At 42.4% G+C, this 19,900-nt stretch overlaps 1 protein-coding gene across 2 annotated transcripts in view; it reads right to left on the reverse strand.

Moving 5' to 3' along the window:
- The window catches only part of Ldlrad4 (low density lipoprotein receptor class A domain containing 4), a 373,268-nt gene that overhangs the window by 308,135 nt on the left and 45,233 nt on the right, over nt 1-19,900 (reverse strand). Inside the window, exons 1-2 of one of the 2 annotated variants that reach the window (XM_048363763.1) lie at nt 9,391-9,424; nt 901-975 (exon numbers count right to left, since the gene is read on the reverse strand). The gene's annotated coding sequence lies outside the window, so the exon portion shown is untranslated. Of the gene's footprint in view, nt 1-900; nt 976-9,390; nt 9,425-19,900 lie in introns of those variants that run through there. The other variant, XM_048363762.1, reaches the window with a different exon arrangement.

The raw sequence follows: 19,900 nt of genomic DNA on the forward strand, positions 1-19,900 counted from the left end.
TGACTTCAATTCATTTCCTTGACAAGTTTTACTGAGCAGCCCTGACATAGCAGGCAATGTTCTAGACCAGGCACTCAAGGAGGCAGTCAGACAGGCAAAGAGGGGGGTATGGAGGGAAGAGGTGTCTGCTGTAAGAAATAAGTCATGCCTCCCAGCATATCAAAAATTTATTGACAATTTTGCAAATTTTTAAAGAAGTTCTTTCTTTTCTAAAGATTCTCACGTATGGCCTCACTTGATGTTGCTGACATCAAATGAAGCCTGACATTTAGACAGAACGAAAATTAATAGCATCATTTAAGAGTTGACAAAACAGGGCTGGGGATACGGCCTAGTGGCAAGAGTGCTTGCCTCATATACATGAGGCCCTAGGTTCGATTCCCCAGCACCACATATACAGAAAATGGCCAGAAGTGGGGCTGTGGTTCAAGTGGCAGAGTGCTAGCCTTGAGCAAGAAGAAGCCAGGGACAGTGCTCAGGCCCTGAGTCCTAAGCCCCAGGACTGGCCAAAAAAAAAAGAGTTGACAAAACAGAGGGGCATAGAAAGATAAAGAGACATTCTACAGTGACAATCAGATGAGGGGCAAGCTAGGAACACTGATGGTGTCTTCCAGACACCCTCCAGCCCCTCACTGACTGTATCCTCCCCTTCAGATTGAAGCATGTCAGAGTGACTGAAACATATAGTCATCATTTGAGCTTTTACTTCCAGGTAACCCAAGCTTCAGCCCTTACACTCTACCTCCACAAATGCAATATACATATACCTAGGCACACAAGCCTTAAGCCAAATGCAGCAACTCGGTGGGTCAACCAGGTCAAACATCTCAGAATGCTAAGTGCTCAGACAGGCTTTGCTTCACAAACATTATCACAACGAAGACCTTAGTATCTACTCACCATGAAACTCGATGTCAGGTCCTGAAAAGAGCCCACAGGAGAAGGAAGTCTAATGTGACAACTGTAGAACTTGAACTGCTAGAAAGAAAAAATAAAAATTTCAGTAAACTGATTATTATCTGAGTACATCTTCCCCCAACCCAAGTTCCAAAAATTATCTGAGTGTTGTCACAATAAAAGGCACAAATACCAAAATAAAAATTTTTTAAAGCAAACACAAACATCAAGTATTAAAAGAAAGAAAGAAAATTAAAGCTAAAAATCTGGAGTAAATGATGTGACTAAATTGGGACAAAATATTCCTCTCCACTTTCTATCAACCACTGGGGGCAGCAAGTTCTCACCTTTCAAAAGAGACACCCTTGTGCCTGAAAAGACTTGAGCCTTTTTCTTCAATAGGAGACCACACACAATAATAGACAGTGTCACTGGACTGAAAATTCAAATGTCATACATGTTTGTGAAAAGACTATTTGTGAGGGTACTGGGAATCCAATCCAGGGTTTCATGCATGCTAGGTATGCACTCTGCCATTGAGCTATATCCCCAGCCTAGAAACAACCACGTTCCTTCCAAACAATTCAAATGAACTTGAGACCATTCAATCGACCTGATCTTCAACTGAAAAAGGAAGCAGGTACAACTACACGTTGTTGCTTCCCTGAAATACATACCTAATTGTGTACATTAATGAAGCTCTAGCTGGGAAGAGAATATTCATGATTCTGTCCAAGAGAAGGCTGTTTTCAACCTGCACTCCATCCTGTTAGTGAAAGATCCTTACATTTGGTACTACAGATTTTGTCCAATTTACAAAAATCTATCATCAGCACTCTCAACCTACGTTAGTGAGCATGCTGTGTATGTGCATCATACCACCCCAGGTTAGCACTATGTCTCATCAGGTGGCTGCCTCGTGTGCTACAAAGCAGTTCAGTAAGCTTGATAAAGCTCTGCCTCAAATAGCATGAGTATCTCTCAGCACCCAGCCTGCCAATGAGTAGGATACATTCCTGTCCAAGGTTGAACAAGCCACCATCTGTCTAGTTTGCATACTGCAGAGTGCTCTCCAGGAGACTTGTCCCTCAAAGAGTGTTCCTGCTGCATGTCACTCCCGAACCATCAGCCAATGTTATCGCGTCCAGATAAGAAACTACTGCCATCTAGCTAGAGGACCTTGTGAGATTCCTGTGGAGGTCCACCCCAAACATAGGAGCCAAAGCCTCACTGTTTTGATACAAAACTCTTTCCTATTAATATTGGGAATCTACAGACATTCATCTTGTTTTCTACCCACTGAGAGGAAACAATCCATTTCTGATTTTCCAGATTGCTTTTAATTCCTCAGTTGAAGATGCTCTTATCAGTCTTTCTGGGAATCAAATGCTGAGTTTATTTTTTTTTTAGAATAGAGGTCAATGACATAACCATAAATGTAGAGTGGTGGACAGAACTCCAATGTAAGCCACAACGGATCGCACCCTTGTATAAGCCCATCCTCCTAAGTGATCTGCTACCACCAACAGAATTTAGAACAGGATGTCACTCCTTTGGTTTTGTTTTCCTGTATAAGATTCCATCTCAGTAACTAAGATTGAGAGACTCTTGAGCTATCTGTGAAGAAGTGAGCTGCCAAGATATGACTGGGTCTGTAAGGGGACCACATGGCGAGGCGCTGGCAGGGGCCTCTGGGAGTGAGCATCCCCCAGCTGACAATCAGCAAGGAAATAGGCATCTCAGTTCTATAGTTACAAGAAAACTAATTCTTCCGGTAACTTGAATAAGTTTGGGAGTGGATTCTTCCCCTACTCAAATACAGCCTAGCTTACACCTTGACTATAGCCTTATAAGACCAGCTAAGCAGTGCCTGGACCCCAAATCAGAGAAAGTACAAGGTAGTAAACAAATGCTGTTTTAAGCCACTATGCTTGGATAGTTTGTAATGTAACATGAAATTAATACATGACTTAGTAATACAGAGATAAAGTACATGCATACATTAAATGTATACATAACTGGTATATCTGAATACCATCTCATCGTCAAGAGTAAAAATTGTACGCCATGCTCCAGGGACTCATGCCTATAATCTTAGCTGCTCAGGAGGCCGAGATCTGGAGGGCCACAGCTTGAAACCAGCCCAGCCAGAAAAGACTCCATCTCCGACTCGCCAGTAAAAAGTCAGACTGCAGGTATAGCTCAAGTGATAGATTATCAGCCTTGAGTAAGCAACCAAGTGAGAAGGTAAGGCTCACAGTTTAAGCCACGGTACCCATCTTTTCTTAAAATTTTATTATAAAGGTGATGTACAGAGAGGTTACAGTTATATAAGTAAGGTAATGAGTACTTTTGTTTTTGAACACTGTTAGCCCCTTCCCCATTCTCTCCCACTTCTCCCTCATTGCTCCCCACCCCAAGTTGTAAAGTTCATTTCCAACATAGTGTCTAGTGAGTACTAGCATTTTTAATTCATTTTCCACACAAAGGCATAGTGCCTCTGTGCCTCTGATCATATAAAATAACATTTATCAAAACTAATTCCAGGAAATGGAAACAAGAGGGCTTATTTTCTTTTTGTCTTGTTTGTTCGTTTATCTGTCTTTGGCATGGGTGGGGGACAAGGGAGGACAAGGAAATGAAAGGACAAAGGGTAAAAAATGCAGCAGTGGGCAGGGACAGAAGGGGAAACTGAGAGACATCGAAGGAAGGGGTGATGTTGCTCATAACAAAATGTACTCATTTCCTGACTTAAGAAACAGTAACCCCTCTGTACATCACCTTTATAATTTAAAAAATCATTTTCCTCACCCAGCTATGAGCTTCTGTGAGTAAGAACCACATCACCATCCTTTCCACATCCCCAAATCTACAGTCTCCCCATGGGGGCCTCTAAAAATTTTTTAAGTGAAGCCAGGTGCTGAGGCTCACGCCTGTAGTCCTAGCTACTCAGGAGATCTGAGATCACATTCTGAAGCCAGCCAAAGCAGAAAAGTCCATAAGACCCTTATCCCCAGTTAAAAAGCCAGAAGTAGGTATGTGGCTCAAGTAGTAGAGTGCCAGCCTTAAGTGAAAAAAACCATGTGAGAGTGGAAGGCTGTGAGTTTAAGTCCTAGTACCAGCACACAAGCATACACGCATACACACACACGTGTGTGTATATGTATAACATATGTGTGTATGTATATGTATAATGTCACTCATGGGGCTTCAACTCAGGGTCTGGGTGCTGTCCCTGAGCTCTTTTGCTCAAAGCTAGTGCTCTACCACTTTGAGCCACAATGCCACTTCTGGTTTTCTGATAGTTAATTGGAGATAAGGGTCTCACAGCCTTTCCTGCCATGGCTGGCTTTGAACAGAGATCCTCTGATCTCATCCTCCTGAGTAGCTAGTATTATAGACATGAGCCACCAGCACCTGGCCAAAAAAAAAAAAAAGAAAGTTTGTTTTTTTTTAATGAGCCAAATTTAAACAATTATAATTTGTTAATCTCTAAATACTAAATAAAGCCATACCAACTGACTTAGTTCAATCTAAGTTCTGAGCTCTGCTCAAAATTAATTTCAAATTAAGTGAAAGATAATTAACCTCATAATTTTTCCAATACTGGTTATTTCATTTTACCTGTGAACCTAAATCAGTGCTTAGAAACATCACTCAGTAGTTACCACTTTTGTCAGTGGTCTTGCTATTTGTCTCATATTTCATTATCAGACAGCTCAAGGTTAAAACTAAGAAAATTCCCTAATAAAAACTACAAAAGAAGACTGTGATTCATTTTCAATTTTCCATTTGTATCAATGTTTTTTACCCAAGCAAAATGGAAAAAAAAATGTGTAAGTAAAACAGCCTGGCTCTAATTCTGAAACAAAATTCTGAAGCAACTTCCTGACAATCTGATCTTTTAAATTTCAGATTTGTATTTTTCAAATAAATTATTAGTTCTTTTAACTAGGACTTTATTTGAACTTTGTTTAACAGCTGACTACATAAATATACTCCATTCCTGTTGTCCTCAAAAGATAAATTATTGTTTTTATTACAAAGAATACAATGACTAAAGTTGTATCTATTTTAGATTTTGAAAGGGCTGTGTTTAATTACAGGGATACTTTAAAATATCTAAACCATTTAAATTACATAAAAGAGTATAAAATTAAAATTTCATTTCAGGAACTTGTCATACTCCCTTGAAATCTATATTCAGGAACTTATTTTAGATTCCCACTCCCTCATAAATCGCTCAGTAAACATGAACATTATCTCCAAGGTTTATCCCCTTATGCTCAGCCTCTTAGGCAGCAGGATTCTCACTCCTAAGCCAAGAAAAACTAAAAACAGCAGTTCCATAACACAAGGCAGATTATTTCAACAAACTCACCTCTTCTTCCCAGAATAATTTTAACTCTTCTTGGGCCCGTCTCTCACTGTGAAAATAGCCAGTGACCCACAGGTTACCATCTTCCATGGAGGAAAGGGGAAGCATGGAACCAAAGACCACGCACAAGAAGAAACAGGGCTAGATTGTCGTTCTGAGGTCACATGCGGGCCTGACACCCTACTCAGCTTTTTCCTTCCTTCATTCTAGCAAATGCTGCCTTTTCTAGAATTGCACACAAAGACAAACACTTCCACAAAAGGAGACTGGCATGAATATTGTGCCTCCATAAAGGAAATTAAGGTTTCAGAAGAACTGTTCACTCAAGAAAAAGAAACATAACAGAATAAGCACAGCCGCTCACAGAAGAGTGCTGGCCGAGTTCCTTATATACATATCCTGCTGCTCTGAGTATTTGAGGAATCCACACATGGCTTTCTCAAGAGATCAAGTCTGTGGGGTTGATGATCTCACTCACCCCAAACCATCTCCCTAATGATATGCTCCTGCTATATCTCTGACCAGTGAGCTCCTGTGAGGCTTACAGGAAATTATCATAGAGAAAGGGTTCCTTGCATTCACACACAAGCACCTGAGATGCAGAACATGAAAACAACAAAGGAAAGCAGGCCATATCTCTTGTTGTTTTGTGGCCTTTTTTTGTTGGTTTCTCTGGGGTGGTGGTCATGGAGCCAAGGGCCTCACACATAATGTCTAGGCAAGTGCTCTACCACTGGATAAGCTACACTACTATTGCTTGATATTGGCTCTCCGCCTCTTCTCCCTCTCCCCTGGAACCCTTCCTCCTCTCTCTGGTGCTAGGGCTTGAACTCAAGGCCTGGGCACTATCCCTTAGCTCTTTCAGTCAAGGCTAATGCTCTACTATGCCTCCACTTCCAGCTTTTTAGTGGTTAAGTGGAGACAAGAGTCTCATGGACTTCCCTGCCCAGTCTGTGAACATCTACTTTTGATCTTCACAGCCGCCTCACTTCGTCCTTAAAGCAAATAAAGAAAAAAAAAAAAAACTATTTCTGAAGAAAGATTAAGAGAAACCAAGCAGGCTTCCTTCTTCTGGAACAGCTAGTGACTGGGTCCCCTGAAGTGGCGCTTGTGAAACACAATGAAGCCTGGAAACAAGAGGAAAGAGCTGTTTCATGCAAATTATAACCTGGGAGTTAAAAACATACAAAGTGACTTCCAGAACATTCAGTCTTATAGAAAGCGATAAAAAAAAAGAAAGCAGAACATCACTGGCCATAAAAGAAATGCAAATCAAAACAACACTGAGATCCCACCTCACCCCAATAAGAATGTCTAATATCAGGAAAACTAACAAACAAATGCTGGAGGGGATGTGGCCAAAAGGGAACCCTACTTCATTGTTGGTGGGAATGTAAACTTGTTCAGCCACTCTCGAAAGCAGTATGGAGGTTGCTCAGAAGGCTAAACATAGAGCTCCCTTACAACCCAGCAGCCCCACTCTTGGGCATCTACCCAAAAGTCTACAAACAATAACACACTAAAGCCACCAGCACAACAATGTTCATCACAGCACAATTTGTCATTGCTAAAATATGGAACCAACCCAGATGCCCCTCAGTAGACAAATGGATCAGGATAATGTGGTATATATACACAATAGAATTCTATGCCTTCATCAGAAAGAATGACATTGCCTCATTCGTAAGTAAATGGAAGGACTTGGAAAAAAATATACTAAGTGAAGTGAGCTAGAACCAAAGAAACATGGACTCTATGGTCTCCCTCATAGGGAATAATTACAGGTTTAGTACAGGTTTAGGCTAGTCACAGCAGAGGATCATAGAGCCTAATAGCTTTGTCTTTATTATGAACTTCATAAGATGATGTTAAGTGAAATGAACTCCATGTTATGGAAATGAGTGTTATATCACTGTTGTAATTACTTTCAACATGCCATGTGATACTGTAGCTTTTTTTGTTGATGATCCTCTTGTATCCTCTTCCTGTGGTTGTCCCTGCGCTATCACTGTATCTCATCTGAGTACCCTGGATACTGTATATGCTGCTATTAGAACTAGGGAAGGGAAAGGGAATATCAAAATCGAGAGACAAAGGATAAAAAGACGAACAATTCCAAAAGCAATACTTAAAAGCATTTGGTATAAACCAAGTGAACAACTCATGGGGGGAGAGAGAAAGGGGGAGGGGGAGGGGAAATGAGGGAGGAAGAAACAAATAGTACAAGAAATGTACCCACTGCCTTACATATGAAACTGTAAACCCTCTGTACATCACTTTAACAATAAATAAGTAATTATTCAGAAAAAAAAGAAACAAGAAAGCAGAGGCATCTCTCAAACCATTCTTGCTTTATGTTTTATTCCTTATATTTTAAAGAAATGTTGGAGGTGAACCTACAACCTCTACTTCAGATACAACAACACACCTTATTGATGGGGAAGGGGAGTGTTGTTGTTGTTGCTTTTTGCCAGTCCTAGGGCTTAGACTTTGGGCTTGGGTGCTGTCTCTGAGCTTCTTTTGCTCAAGGTGAGCGCTCTACCACTTGAGCCACAGCACCACTTCTGACATTTTTGAGTAGTTTCTTCTGAGGCTGGCTTCAAACTACGGTCCTCAGATCTCAGCCTCCTGAGTAGCTAGGAACCCAGGCGTGAGCCCCAGCTCCTGGCACACCTTATTTGTATTAGACATATTTCTACAAATATTTCAGAAAATGCACTCATCCTTTTTATAATTTCATAATATCATTATGAACAGTTCCAGGGCAACTACTTAGCATCATTCTCCAGAAGGGCTGTGTTCTTTCAAAGTAAACTGATGCTGATTATTGGTGCATCTTTTCTGGGGCACAACCATCCAGCACCAGGAAAATGCTCTAACATGGACCTTGGGCCTCTGGGAAGAGCCAGCAGCCAACGTGACCTGAGACTCATTACAGCAGGGATCACTGCCCGCTGCCTCTACAAGGCCACTCCAGCAGTGACCACACAAGCTGACCTCGAGGTGTTCAACACCATCACCACCACAGTCAGAACCCTCTGCAACCATCACTGCTACCCTCGGAGCTGTGGGAACACGCACAGTGTGGGTGGCACTGGACACACTCAGAAGGCACCAGTCTGGCTATGGAAGGCACACGCGGTTCAAGAGTCAGACGCTGTCTGGCAGCTGTCTGGCATCGATGGAGCTTTCTTATAATAGAAATACGAAGCCTCCTCAGAGCATGCTGCTGCGGTGACACATCCCCCCCTCTGCCCACGGGGAAGAAGCAGGGCCTGGGGACAGCACTCTGGCAAGCCATTTCTAAAGAAGCTGGGGAGGCTGGGCTGAGGGCCACACTGTGGGCCCTGCTGCTGTGTGGACCCTGAGGCCCTGTGGGGCACTGGGAACCACACCCCACGCCCCACCCTGGGCCTGGGCCTGGGCCCAGCTCTGGGGAGCCAGAGCTGATGCGGGGTGGGGGGGAGGGGAGTGGGTGCCAAGGGTGGCCCTGCAGGGTGGACCCACATCCATCAGCTCCTCGGGCCTGCGGCCGGTCATCCGCCTGCCCAGGCCCCAGGCGGGCAGCTTCGGGGCCTTCCCCACTGGGGCCAGAGCCTTCCAGGGAAAGCTACCATGGGAACCTGGAGAGCACGCATGCGTGCACACACTTAGCCACACTCAGGCACACGCAGGCATGCTCACGGGCACACGCACATACACACAGAGGCACACGCATGCTGCTGGAGGGCTTCAGCAGGACTTTCCGGGATTGTAAAAGGGAGAAGGGAAGCGTGTTCAAGGGCAAGGGTGGAAAAGACTTTACCAAAGCCATCAAGAGAGCCAGAGCTGGGCCTGGCGGCCCACGTGTTAACCCCAAGAACTGAGGCTCGAGCCTTGAAACCAGCCCATGTCCCCGTGGGAGAGTGTGGGCCCCAAGTCAAGGAGCCAAGCAAGTGTGTGGAGGCAATGAGTTCAAGTGACAGTACCTGAAAAAAAGCACATACCTGAGAGGAATGAAAGTCTGAAATAGTAAGAAAGCACCAACATCTCCTTTTGCTTCTTATGCAAGAAACAGTGTCTCCTACAGTATTGCGAAAATCCTGGAAAGCGTTCCTTGAGGTGAGGCTACATACTTGACAGCACACTAGCCTAAGTCCAGTAAACCATTGCACACCGGCCTTGAATCAATCCCTGCAGCAGGAATCCCACAAATCCACTGCACTTCACAGGAGGCCCAAAAGACGAGCCTGTGCTGGATTCACATCCAGATTCCGGCTCTTACTGTGGCCCTCCAACAGGTTACATCATCTCTGAGATCTAGGTACAAATGACATGGCTTGTGGGGCAATGCCTTCATGTTTTATCTTAAATACTGACATGCCTAAGTGATGAAAAGGGCATAATATATTTGGACCAGAGAGAATTAGTTACTAACACAGACAACTCATCACACACAAAAAAAAGCCTCTTCCAAGGAGTCTACTGCAACTTCCCTCCCGCAGTTCCCACAGCACTCATTAACTAACTGCACATTCCACTCAGACACTGAGCCAGGAATCAGCCACGACATTGTCTCCATATTTTCCACTTGGCTTTATTGTATCACCTTCTTGCTTCTCTATACCCTCCACATAACCATATCTCAATAGCTGAAATTCCTGGGACTAGCCTCCTCAGAAGACTCAAAGCAAGCACCTATCTTTCACATTTTATACCTTCAAAGACAAAAAAAAGCTCAAGTTGTGTCACTTGAGAGAAAGAGATCAAGCAGGGCAGAGGTAAAAGTTCTTGACAGTCATACAGAAAGGTCAAGACCTTCCCCAACCATGGCATACTCCACCAGTAGCATTCTCTACTATAAAGGACACCAAGTCGGTCAGGGAAATTGTCACTGACATCCCAAATATAAGTGTTCTAACATTCTGGGTCTGTCCTATCAGCACTGGGCTTCATGGCCTTAACTTGCCAGTCAGACAGTAAGACCTTCTGTTCAACAGTGTCATGTGCCATACACACACTCAGGATGCTAAGTGCTATCTCAAATATCTCAGTCACTCATTTTTTGACTTGTTGGAGAACTTTAATTGTTGTAAGAACAAATCAAAGGATAAAGGTATCTTGGTTATTCACTTCCAGGTAACGATGATGATGATGATGATGATGATGATGATGATGATGATGATGATGATAATACTCATTTAGTACTTGTTCAATACTCACCTTAACATTTTACATATGCTATCCTCATTTAATGCAGAAAATCCTATGCAGATATTCTCCCCAGCTGACAGGTAAGAAAAGTCTGTAGAATCGAGGCTGCTTATCAATGACACATAGAAAGTAGAAGGCAAAGCTGAGATTTGAACCTTGTCCCACTCTACAATCAGACCCATGCAACAACCTAAACCAATGTTTACAATAAATCACAACTGAAGTATCAAGGCTAAATACACTTCGTTCTTGGAAATTATATCAAAAACTATGCTGCATTTTTGTTATAGTACTATCTTAGGACACAGACTGTTATTCCATTTGGAAACAGTCACAAGCAGACATTTTTCAGGCCCTCTTGGTCATTTCTGTGAATGAGCGAGCAGAAGTGAACATGGATTCTGTGTCATGGTAAGAGCTCCCAATCAAGTCTTCTCAGATGCCATAGCAGAGTCTTAGTCACAGGTTTGGCAAAAAAGCAATATTTTCCTATCACATACTATCAAAAAATAAAAAATAACTAAGTTGTTATTCCTCTGAAAAACCTTATAATTTAGTGTGGAAAACAAGGCAAGTAAGTTTATTCTCTATACAAAAACAAATAAATTTATTCCCTATACAAAAATGTCAAGACTGAATTCCAAAGACAAACACAAAAATCTCTATCATCTGACTGACCTGTATTAAAAACTTTACAGTACAAATAGACAGACCTTTCTGTAGAGCACCATTTCCATATGATGAACCCCAGGTACTGTGGGAAAGCAGATACTAAATGATGGGAAAAGTCTAGAGAAGTTACCAAGTTATACTAAATAGTAAAAGGAAACCAAAGTATGTCAAAATCCACATTTGACATCATTGGCCTACTGAGTTTGCCAGCAAGTCGCATTGAGTGCCCAGGCCCTGGCTAATGGAAGCAGGCTGAACAGGGGCAAAAGTATGAGGAGATTCCATCAGAAAGAACACAGAGGGGTTCCAGGAGGCTCTGGGGACAGTTGTAGACACCTGGCTTTTATCCAACAGAAATGTCCAGCATTCATTCAACAAGAACCTATTGCATGCCAAACATGCCAAAGACTTCCAGGTGCTGAACATATTCTAAGAGGAATAAGTCTAGTAAGAGGCAAAAATTAGACCCTCTCCAGCAGTAACTCAGGTCTTCATTTCATAAAGACTTAGGAGATTAAGTTCTCAAGAAAGCACATTTGGAGCCTCAAATGGAAACTTAGAAATGAGCATTCTTTTTGAGCTCAAAGGATCCTTCCCTAAATTAGCAATAAAATAAATTTGGTTCAAAATCATTGTAGCCTTGGGGCTGAGAATATGGCCTAGTGGCAAGAGTGCTTGCCTCGCATACATGAAGCCCTGGGTTCGATTCCTCAGCACCACATATATAGAAAAAGCCAGAAGTGGCGCTGTGGCTCAAGTGGTAGAGTGCTAGCCTTGAGCAAAAAAGAAGCCAGGGACAGTGCCTCAGGCCCTGAGTTCAAGCCCCAATACTGGCCAAAAAAAAACAAAAAATCATTGTAGCCTGAACTAAATTTTATTGTATTCTAATTATTTGTATCATTATAATCTAGTTATCTGTGAATGGTATTATATGTTTATTACAATGATTTAAAAAATAACAGTGCCCTATTTCCCAATATTTCTGAATACCAAAATGGCTACATATGTTGATGTCTAGATATATATTTATTTGTTGCTTTGGTAAACAGCCAGTAATAAACATTTACACATGGTCATTCCCCAACCAATTTATCTGGAGTGTGTGTTGTGTGTGTATGTGCGCGCGCACACGCACACACACACGCGCACATGGGCATGCACACGCCAGTCCCTGGGCTTAAATTCAGGGCCTCAGCTTTCTTTCTCAAGGCTAGTGCTCTACCTCTTGAGCCACAGCTCCACAGTTCTGGGGTAGTGAATTCAAGATAAGAGTTTCACGGACTTTCCTTTTGCAAAGGCTAGCTTGATCCTCAAGTCTCAGCCTCCTGAGTAGCTAGGAGTCATGAGCCACCAAGACCTGCTTGGATTGTCTTAGTATTTCCTCTGAGAGTCTCCCTATAATGTCAGTCCTTGTCTACTTTCAAACATTTTTAATGCTGTATGTGCATTTATTTATTTATGTATGTAAGTACATAATACATACATACACACACGCGGGGTATAACTTCTTTTTCAGTTTCTTTTTAAAACAAATACTTGACTTTACCATCTAAAACACATTCTATCTTCTGTTGCAGATCATTATTTCAGTGCTAGTTGCGATCTACCAGAATGATTTCATAGCCATGCATTTGGGCCTGCAGAGCAGAGAAAGCTCTAAAGTACCAGTAAAACTTTACAGATGCCCTGAAGGATGATCCTTTCCAGCACAGCCCTGGAAGACTCATGAACTAACCGGAAAGCAGAAAGGAGCTAAATGTTCTCTGCTGGAGCCAAACAGAACTCACCCCATCTGTACTATCTGTGCATGAACTTTTCAAATAAAGTCTGGAATCCAATATTCTGAAATAGCTTAATGAAAAAACGTTTTACAGCTAAAGTGTCTTTGCCTCAGCTTTCATTGCTTCAATAAACTTGTAAGTGGTCATTCCAATAGGCCCTCCAAAGCAAGCAGGTAGGACCCTGAAGGTCTGCAGTGGGCACCAAGGCTCTGTGTTTCTAACAAGCTCCCAGGAAATGGGAGGTACTAACTGGCCCAGTAACAAAGCATTACAGGTCCGTGGTTCCACTGCAGATTATTATAGCCTCAACTCTCCTAGGGATGCACATTCAAACCCATAGCAGCAAGAACATACAGTAAGATGTTTAGGTGACACATCAGCATGTCCATGTGTTTTTTTTCCCATTGACATGTAGGAAGACTGGACCACAAAACACCTAAGGAAACACTAAGAAAAGGGAAGAATGAATCAAGGATACCACCTGTGAAACCAAGACCAAGCCTGATACAGACATATATAAACAATTTGGATGAACAGGGAGTATCTATTTGGAAGGAACTCATATGCTAGCAACTTGGACAAACAGTAGACTTCCTTCTAGCAGTCTAGAAAACAGGTACTAATGATGTCACTTGAAGCTATATTTCCAATGGGCTTCATCTCACCTCACCTCAGGGAGAAAAATGATAGAACATAGATAGCCTCTGGTCTTCCTATACTAACTAATCATCTTAATCATAAATATGTACATGCTTCTACTATGTCCTTAGAGCTCAAATCAACATGACTATAAAGATTGGCATGGTTGGATAGCTCAATTATACACATTCTGTTGGGTCACAGGTTTGGGTCACAGGTTGGTTTGTTTGGTTTTCAATTACTAAGTTCCTCTTCATTCTACACCTTTAGCACTTTGCTCATGAGACTACCAAAAATATAACTGGAGTTTTATTATTAGATAGATATTCTTATCTATTAGAGAAATCTGCCCATCTTGGAGGCTACTATTAACAAAGTAAAGCCCAGACATACAGTTCCAAATGCCGAATTCATAAGGATAAAAATAAACTTCCAGAAAAGGAAAAGCCTATCCAAGGACACAGCCTTGTATTCAAAGCCTTTCCTCATTCTTGTGAGCTTCATTAAACTAAGAAGCCCAGAACACTGTAGACTGATTTTCTAGTTTCCATTCTTGCTGCCAAATTTCCACTTCTGCCCAATTTCAATTTTTTTAAAAAGCTAATCTTCTAGTTTTCTACATAGTCCAATTTATTCAGAATGTGGGGTAGAAAGTTGGGAAACAAGAAATCAATTGTTGGCAAATAATGTCAATGTTAATTTATCATCTTTATTGTAAAAATCATTATTGAGTCTCAGAATCATTTCCTCCTCTGGAAAGTTTTTAAAAGGTGGATACTGCCAAACAATGGCCTTGTTATAAGCCCAAGTTTGGTTATTTTAAGGCATTTGTTTTACTGCCTTTTAAAGCTGAAGGAGTTCTCATGAAAATCCATCCAAACCACTCACTGTTAAGAATTTTTACAGGTTTACAATGTAACAATGCATAGCTTCTAAACAGTTTAGGGTTTTCCTGTGAATTTAATTTAGCCTTTAAGAAAGCAGAACAATCTGAAGTTAAGAGCAAAAGTAAGTGAAAAGAATGCTAAAGGAAAAAGAAAATGTGTAATGACTAAGGAAAGCAATGGCATATTACAGGGGAAAACATACACCAGGGCAGGAAGCAATGCTTCAGTGGTTAAGTACCATAGAGAAGAGTAAAATTTTTCCCAGTACTGGGGATTAAAGCCAGGGCCTTGCACACGCCAGGCAAGCACTCTACCTCTTGAGCCACACCCCCAACTATTTATTTTTTGTATTTTGTTTCTGAAATAGGACTCTGTAACTTGGCCCAGACTGGTCTCAAACTCATCACTCTCTTGTCTCTACCTGCTGGGATTAAAAATGTGTACCACCACACTCCGCTTGGAAGACTTCTTTGGAAAGCAGAACATTTTGTATCTGCTGGCTTCAGTGTCTTCAGCACCAAACACCAAGAATTATCAAGTGTTCAGGTCCTCAGATGAAATTCACCCTTAGCAGAATCCTAACAGTAGAGAGATTTAAATGATTGAAATTTGTAGAAGGAAAATAATTACAGCCATCAGACCTTGGCATATAATGTGATTGGCCAACTTCCCAAAGACAAGGGCTGCCAAGACAGAGAGATACAGGAGAAGGGAGTAAGGAAAAGACAAGCAAGGGAAGAAGCAGGATAAAAGAAACAAAAAGGGGCATGAGGGACAAGGCAACAAACAGTACAAGAAATGTATCCAATGCCCAACGTATGATACTGTAACCTCTCTGTACATCAGTTTGATAATAAAAATTTGAGGAAAAAAAAAAAAGAAACAAAAAGGGAAACAAAGAAGAAGGATAAACCATGCAAATGAAAAAGAATAGAGAAAGAGCTAAAACGGAGTGGAAAGACAGTCCACACAGTCTGCAAATCATCAGGAGGATACAAAATAAGCTGCCACGCAATAAAAATGAAGGAACAAAGTAGACAACTGCGGCCTTTGCCTCAGGCAGAAGGTCTCTCTCCATATATACCTTGAAAAGTAAAAAATAATAATAATGATTAATTAATGGAAGAATGCATTGGTCTGCTCACATTACCCAAGGTCAGGCAAATTTTTATGCTCAACTCTAGCTGGTTGGTAGTCAACCTTTCTGAAAGTAGTGCCTCTCCCCCTAGGTATAACCCTTTGGAAAAGCGAGAGATGAGAATAATCAAGAGAGTTCTTGTGTGACATGCGAGGTTGCAAGTGCACCTTGTATAGCTCAAAGTTACATGGCAGGAGGAGCTGAGTCTGAGCAAAAGCAGACAGCTGGTCTCAAGCATGTGAACACTGCACAAGTTGTTTTTAGAAAGTGAATTATCATACACAGGTTATGCATCTGGAAAGCTTCACGATCCTGATAAAACTGTCCTCATTCTTCTCAAATTCCACCACAACATGTGACAGGTGGAATTGGTGCTGCTGGTTTTAAAATAAATAGGACAGATCACTCCCTTGATAATTGCTAGTGCTGCAGGCCTGTGTGCACACAAAACAATTCTAATGGCCATAAATAGAGGTTTCAAAAGAACCAAACATTCCTCTAATAATTTAAAGGTAAAAACAAGGGCATATTTAAGTGAATGGCTCTGTATGACTGCATACAGAAATTATTTCTAATAAAATTATCTCCACTAGTGGCTCACGCCTATAATCCTACCTACTCAGGAGGCTGAGATCTGAGAATTGAGGTTCAAAGCCAGCCTGGGCCGAAAAGACCATGAGATTCTTATCTCTAATTAAGCACTCAAAAACTGGAAATTGAACTGTGGCTCCAAGTGGCAGAGCCGTAATCTTGAGCAAAAGAATACAGGGACAGTGCCCAGGCCCTGAGTTCAAGCCCCACAACTAACAACAACAAAAATTTCTCACCCTTGCAAGCTAAAGTACATTTTGAAAATATAAGTATAATTGAAGACTACTAACCAATTTATCAGAATTTCAGTCTAAGAATATTTTTGCCAACTCTCCCTTGCCATCATTACCCTGTTGATTATAACCACAATGAGGCCAGAACAGATGAAAGTATGTTATAACAAAGAAAATTATGTTATAGCACAAAGAGATTCTATCTGAAAGTGGGCCATCCAGCATAAAGGATTTCAATCTCACTGGAATGTAAAAAATGCAACAATGAGCTGAGTGGTAGCTCATACCTGTAATCCCAGCTACTCAAGAGGCTGAGATCTGAGGACAGTGGTTCAAAGCTAGTCAGGGCAGAAAGGTCTCCAATTAACCAGCAGAAATGGCTCAAGTAGTAGAGCCCTGCCTTAAGCGGAAAAAGCCAAACAAGAACACATGAGGTCCTGAATTCAAATCCCAGTATCCACACCAAAAAGGGAAGGACAGGTAGGAAGATAGGTAAGAAGGAAGGCAGGAGGGTAGGTAGGAAGGAAGGCAGAAAGGCAGGAAGGAAGGCAGAAAGGAAGGTAGGAAGGCAGAAAGGAAGGTGAGAAGGCAGGAAGGCAGGGATGCAGAGAGGGAGGGAAGAAAGGAAGAAGGGAGGGAGGGAGGGAAGTAGGGAGGGAGAGAGGGAGGGAGGGAGGGAGGAAGGGAGGGAGGGAGGGAGGGAGGGAGGGAGGGAGGGAGGGAGGGAGGGAGGGAGGGAGGCAGGCAGGCAGGCAGGCAGGCAGGCAGGCAGGCAGGCAGGCAACACTGAGTATCACTTAGAAATGTGTCCATTTCAGTCCACCAGAAGTCAATGACTTGCCACGTTTTGAAGTTGTGATTGAGAGTATAATACCCTGAAGACAACTCCAAGGGGAGTAAGGGCACAGGGCTCCAGTGACCAGAGAGGACTCTAGCTAGGACTGTGGGTCTAGGATAAGGCAGGACCAAAGATGCTGGGCTCATTTTTAAGTGGTTTTCTCCTTATTCAAATGAAAATTATCACCAAGAACCCTGAAAAGATGTCTGCTTCAGCAGCTTTTCTTTGACCTAAAGATGATCCATTTGCCAAGCTCAATAGCTATGTCCATATGAACACATAAGATGATGCAGCGAAATGAACTCCAAGTTATGGAAACAAGTGGTTTATCATTGCTGTTATCACTGTAACTGATCTTAGTACCCTGAACATTGTATATACGTGTATTGGAACTAGAAAAGGAAAAGGGAATTCCAAAATCGAGGGACAAAGGAAAAAAGACAAACCAATGCAACAGCAATACTTACAAAACTATATGGTGTAAACTAATTGTACAATCCATGGGGGAAGAGGGAAGGGAAGTGGGGAGGAGTGCGGCGGGGGAAAATGAGGGAGGAGGTAACAAGTTGGATAAGAAATGTATTCACTGCCTTACATATGAAACTGTAGCCCCTTTGTACATCACTTTGACAATAAACAAATGAAAAAAAATAAAACAATAGTAACAGCCAAGCACCAGTGGCTCATGCATATAATCCTAACTGCTCAGGAGGCTGAGATCTGAGGATCCAGGTTCAAAGCCAGCACGGGAAAGAAAGTTCTAGAGAATCTTACCTTCAATTAACCAACAAAAAGCTAGAAGTGAAGCAGTAACTAAAATGGTAGAGTGCTATCCTTGAGCACAAAAGCTCAGGGACAACACTTAGGCCCTGAGTTCAAGCCAGCACACTCACTCAATCAATCCTCAGCCATGTCCACTTCAGCCATCAGACTCAGGATTCTCCTGCCCATGAAGCATTATACTAGAAAGAAGAGAAAAATAGAACCTGAGTTTAGTGCCTTTCTTGGTTTGTTGTACGCATTGGTCTCCACTCACATACGTAGTGAACTCCATGAAGAACTCTTGAAACATGTCTGACCTCGAGGAACTCCTGAGTAGCCAAATGAGTCATGAAGACTGCTTATAACAAAATGGCTTCTATGTTTCTGGAAGAAAGTAGGGAGAGCCCCAAAACAGAAATCCTAAATGTGCCTTTATTTTTAAAGTATGGGCAAGTGCTATGCAATGACCAAGCTACACTATACCCAAGTGCCTGGCATTCTTCACCCCAACTCACCACACACACAATTACCCCTGACGCTATCCCAGCTCCTCTGAGTCAAAAATCTCTGAAGGTGGAGTCCAAGAATCTGCATTTTAACCAGCTTTAAGGATAACTCTTAAAACAGATGGTTAAATTTAGGCCAGGCAGACCTATGGGTAGAGATGGAGCAGAGAGGATTCAGATGTGGAAGAGAAGAGAGGCTACCACCCAGGCAAAGGGGAGGGTCTTACAGAGCCAGGGAGAAGCTGGCAGAGGAGGTCCCACAGGCCAGGGTTGCAGATCAAGGATTCTCCAGGGCAGAACCTAAAGGATGCACTGGTATGGAAGAGGACTGCAACGAACTGTGACCAGCAGCGCCTCCTGCCAACAAGGGAGTGAGTGGCAAGTGCTTGAATACCTCGTGGGGGAGAGTTGACCCCGAAATACTGTTACCTCATCTTTCTCAAAGAGTCACAGCTCAGATACGAATTGCTTCATTGCTCTAGAAGGATAGAGATGTGCCATGCCTTGCTCCTAGAAGAACAGGTTTGTTTCCAACATCGATCTCACAAATGAGAAAAGCATTCTCTCCAGCCAGGTGGTGATGTGTCTGCCACTCCAGGCAGAGGAGCAGAGAGGTACAGCCATCGGAAAGCGAGAGAAGAGGCGGGCGGAGGGAACATGGCAGGGGAGGAGGCCCAGCATGGAAACGGCCATGGCCACACACGCAGGTCTGACCATCGTCCCAAAGCCAAGCAGTAACAAGCCAGCCCTGCGGGAAGAACGGCAATGGTGTCCTGAGGCAGGAGCATGAGGAAAATGCACCTGTCTAATCAGAAACAGTTCACGTCCACTAGCCCTGAGGATGGTTGTGTCCCTCTCCAGCTCGAACTTTGACTCAGAGTCAAAGGATGGACACACCTCAAGGAGAGGACAGAAAACATGCAAGTCAGAGGCACAGCAATCTGCTCAGAGACTGTCGAAAAAAATCCAAGCAAGAAGTGTGAAGAATTAAAGGCAGTAACCATGGGGATGTGGAAGGGGTCATAACAAAAACAATTTAGCAAGTAAAAAAAAAAAAATCACAGAACCTGGCGACACAGAGAACACATTTTGGGTGTGGGGGTCAGAAGAGATCCAGCTTTCTAGCTTAGTCAACTTGGGTTTAAATCAGGTGGAAGAGCTACAAGGTCTCATTTAAAATACAGATCAAATTGCCTCCTTGACCTTCAAACACTCAGGTGGTATTTATAAGCCAACTCAGAATCGTCCAGATTCAGGAAAAGTGCATTTTTAAGTATTGTCGTAAAACAGCACAGTGGTGAAAAGTATCCCCATGCCTTCTGATACATTCTTCCACTACTGTTTTCAGCAATGCATCTCAGAAATAGAAATCAATCCAGATTCAA

This window comes from Perognathus longimembris, chromosome 15 (assembly GCF_023159225.1).
Source record: "Perognathus longimembris pacificus isolate PPM17 chromosome 15, ASM2315922v1, whole genome shotgun sequence".
NCBI lineage: Eukaryota > Metazoa > Chordata > Mammalia > Rodentia > Heteromyidae > Perognathus > Perognathus longimembris.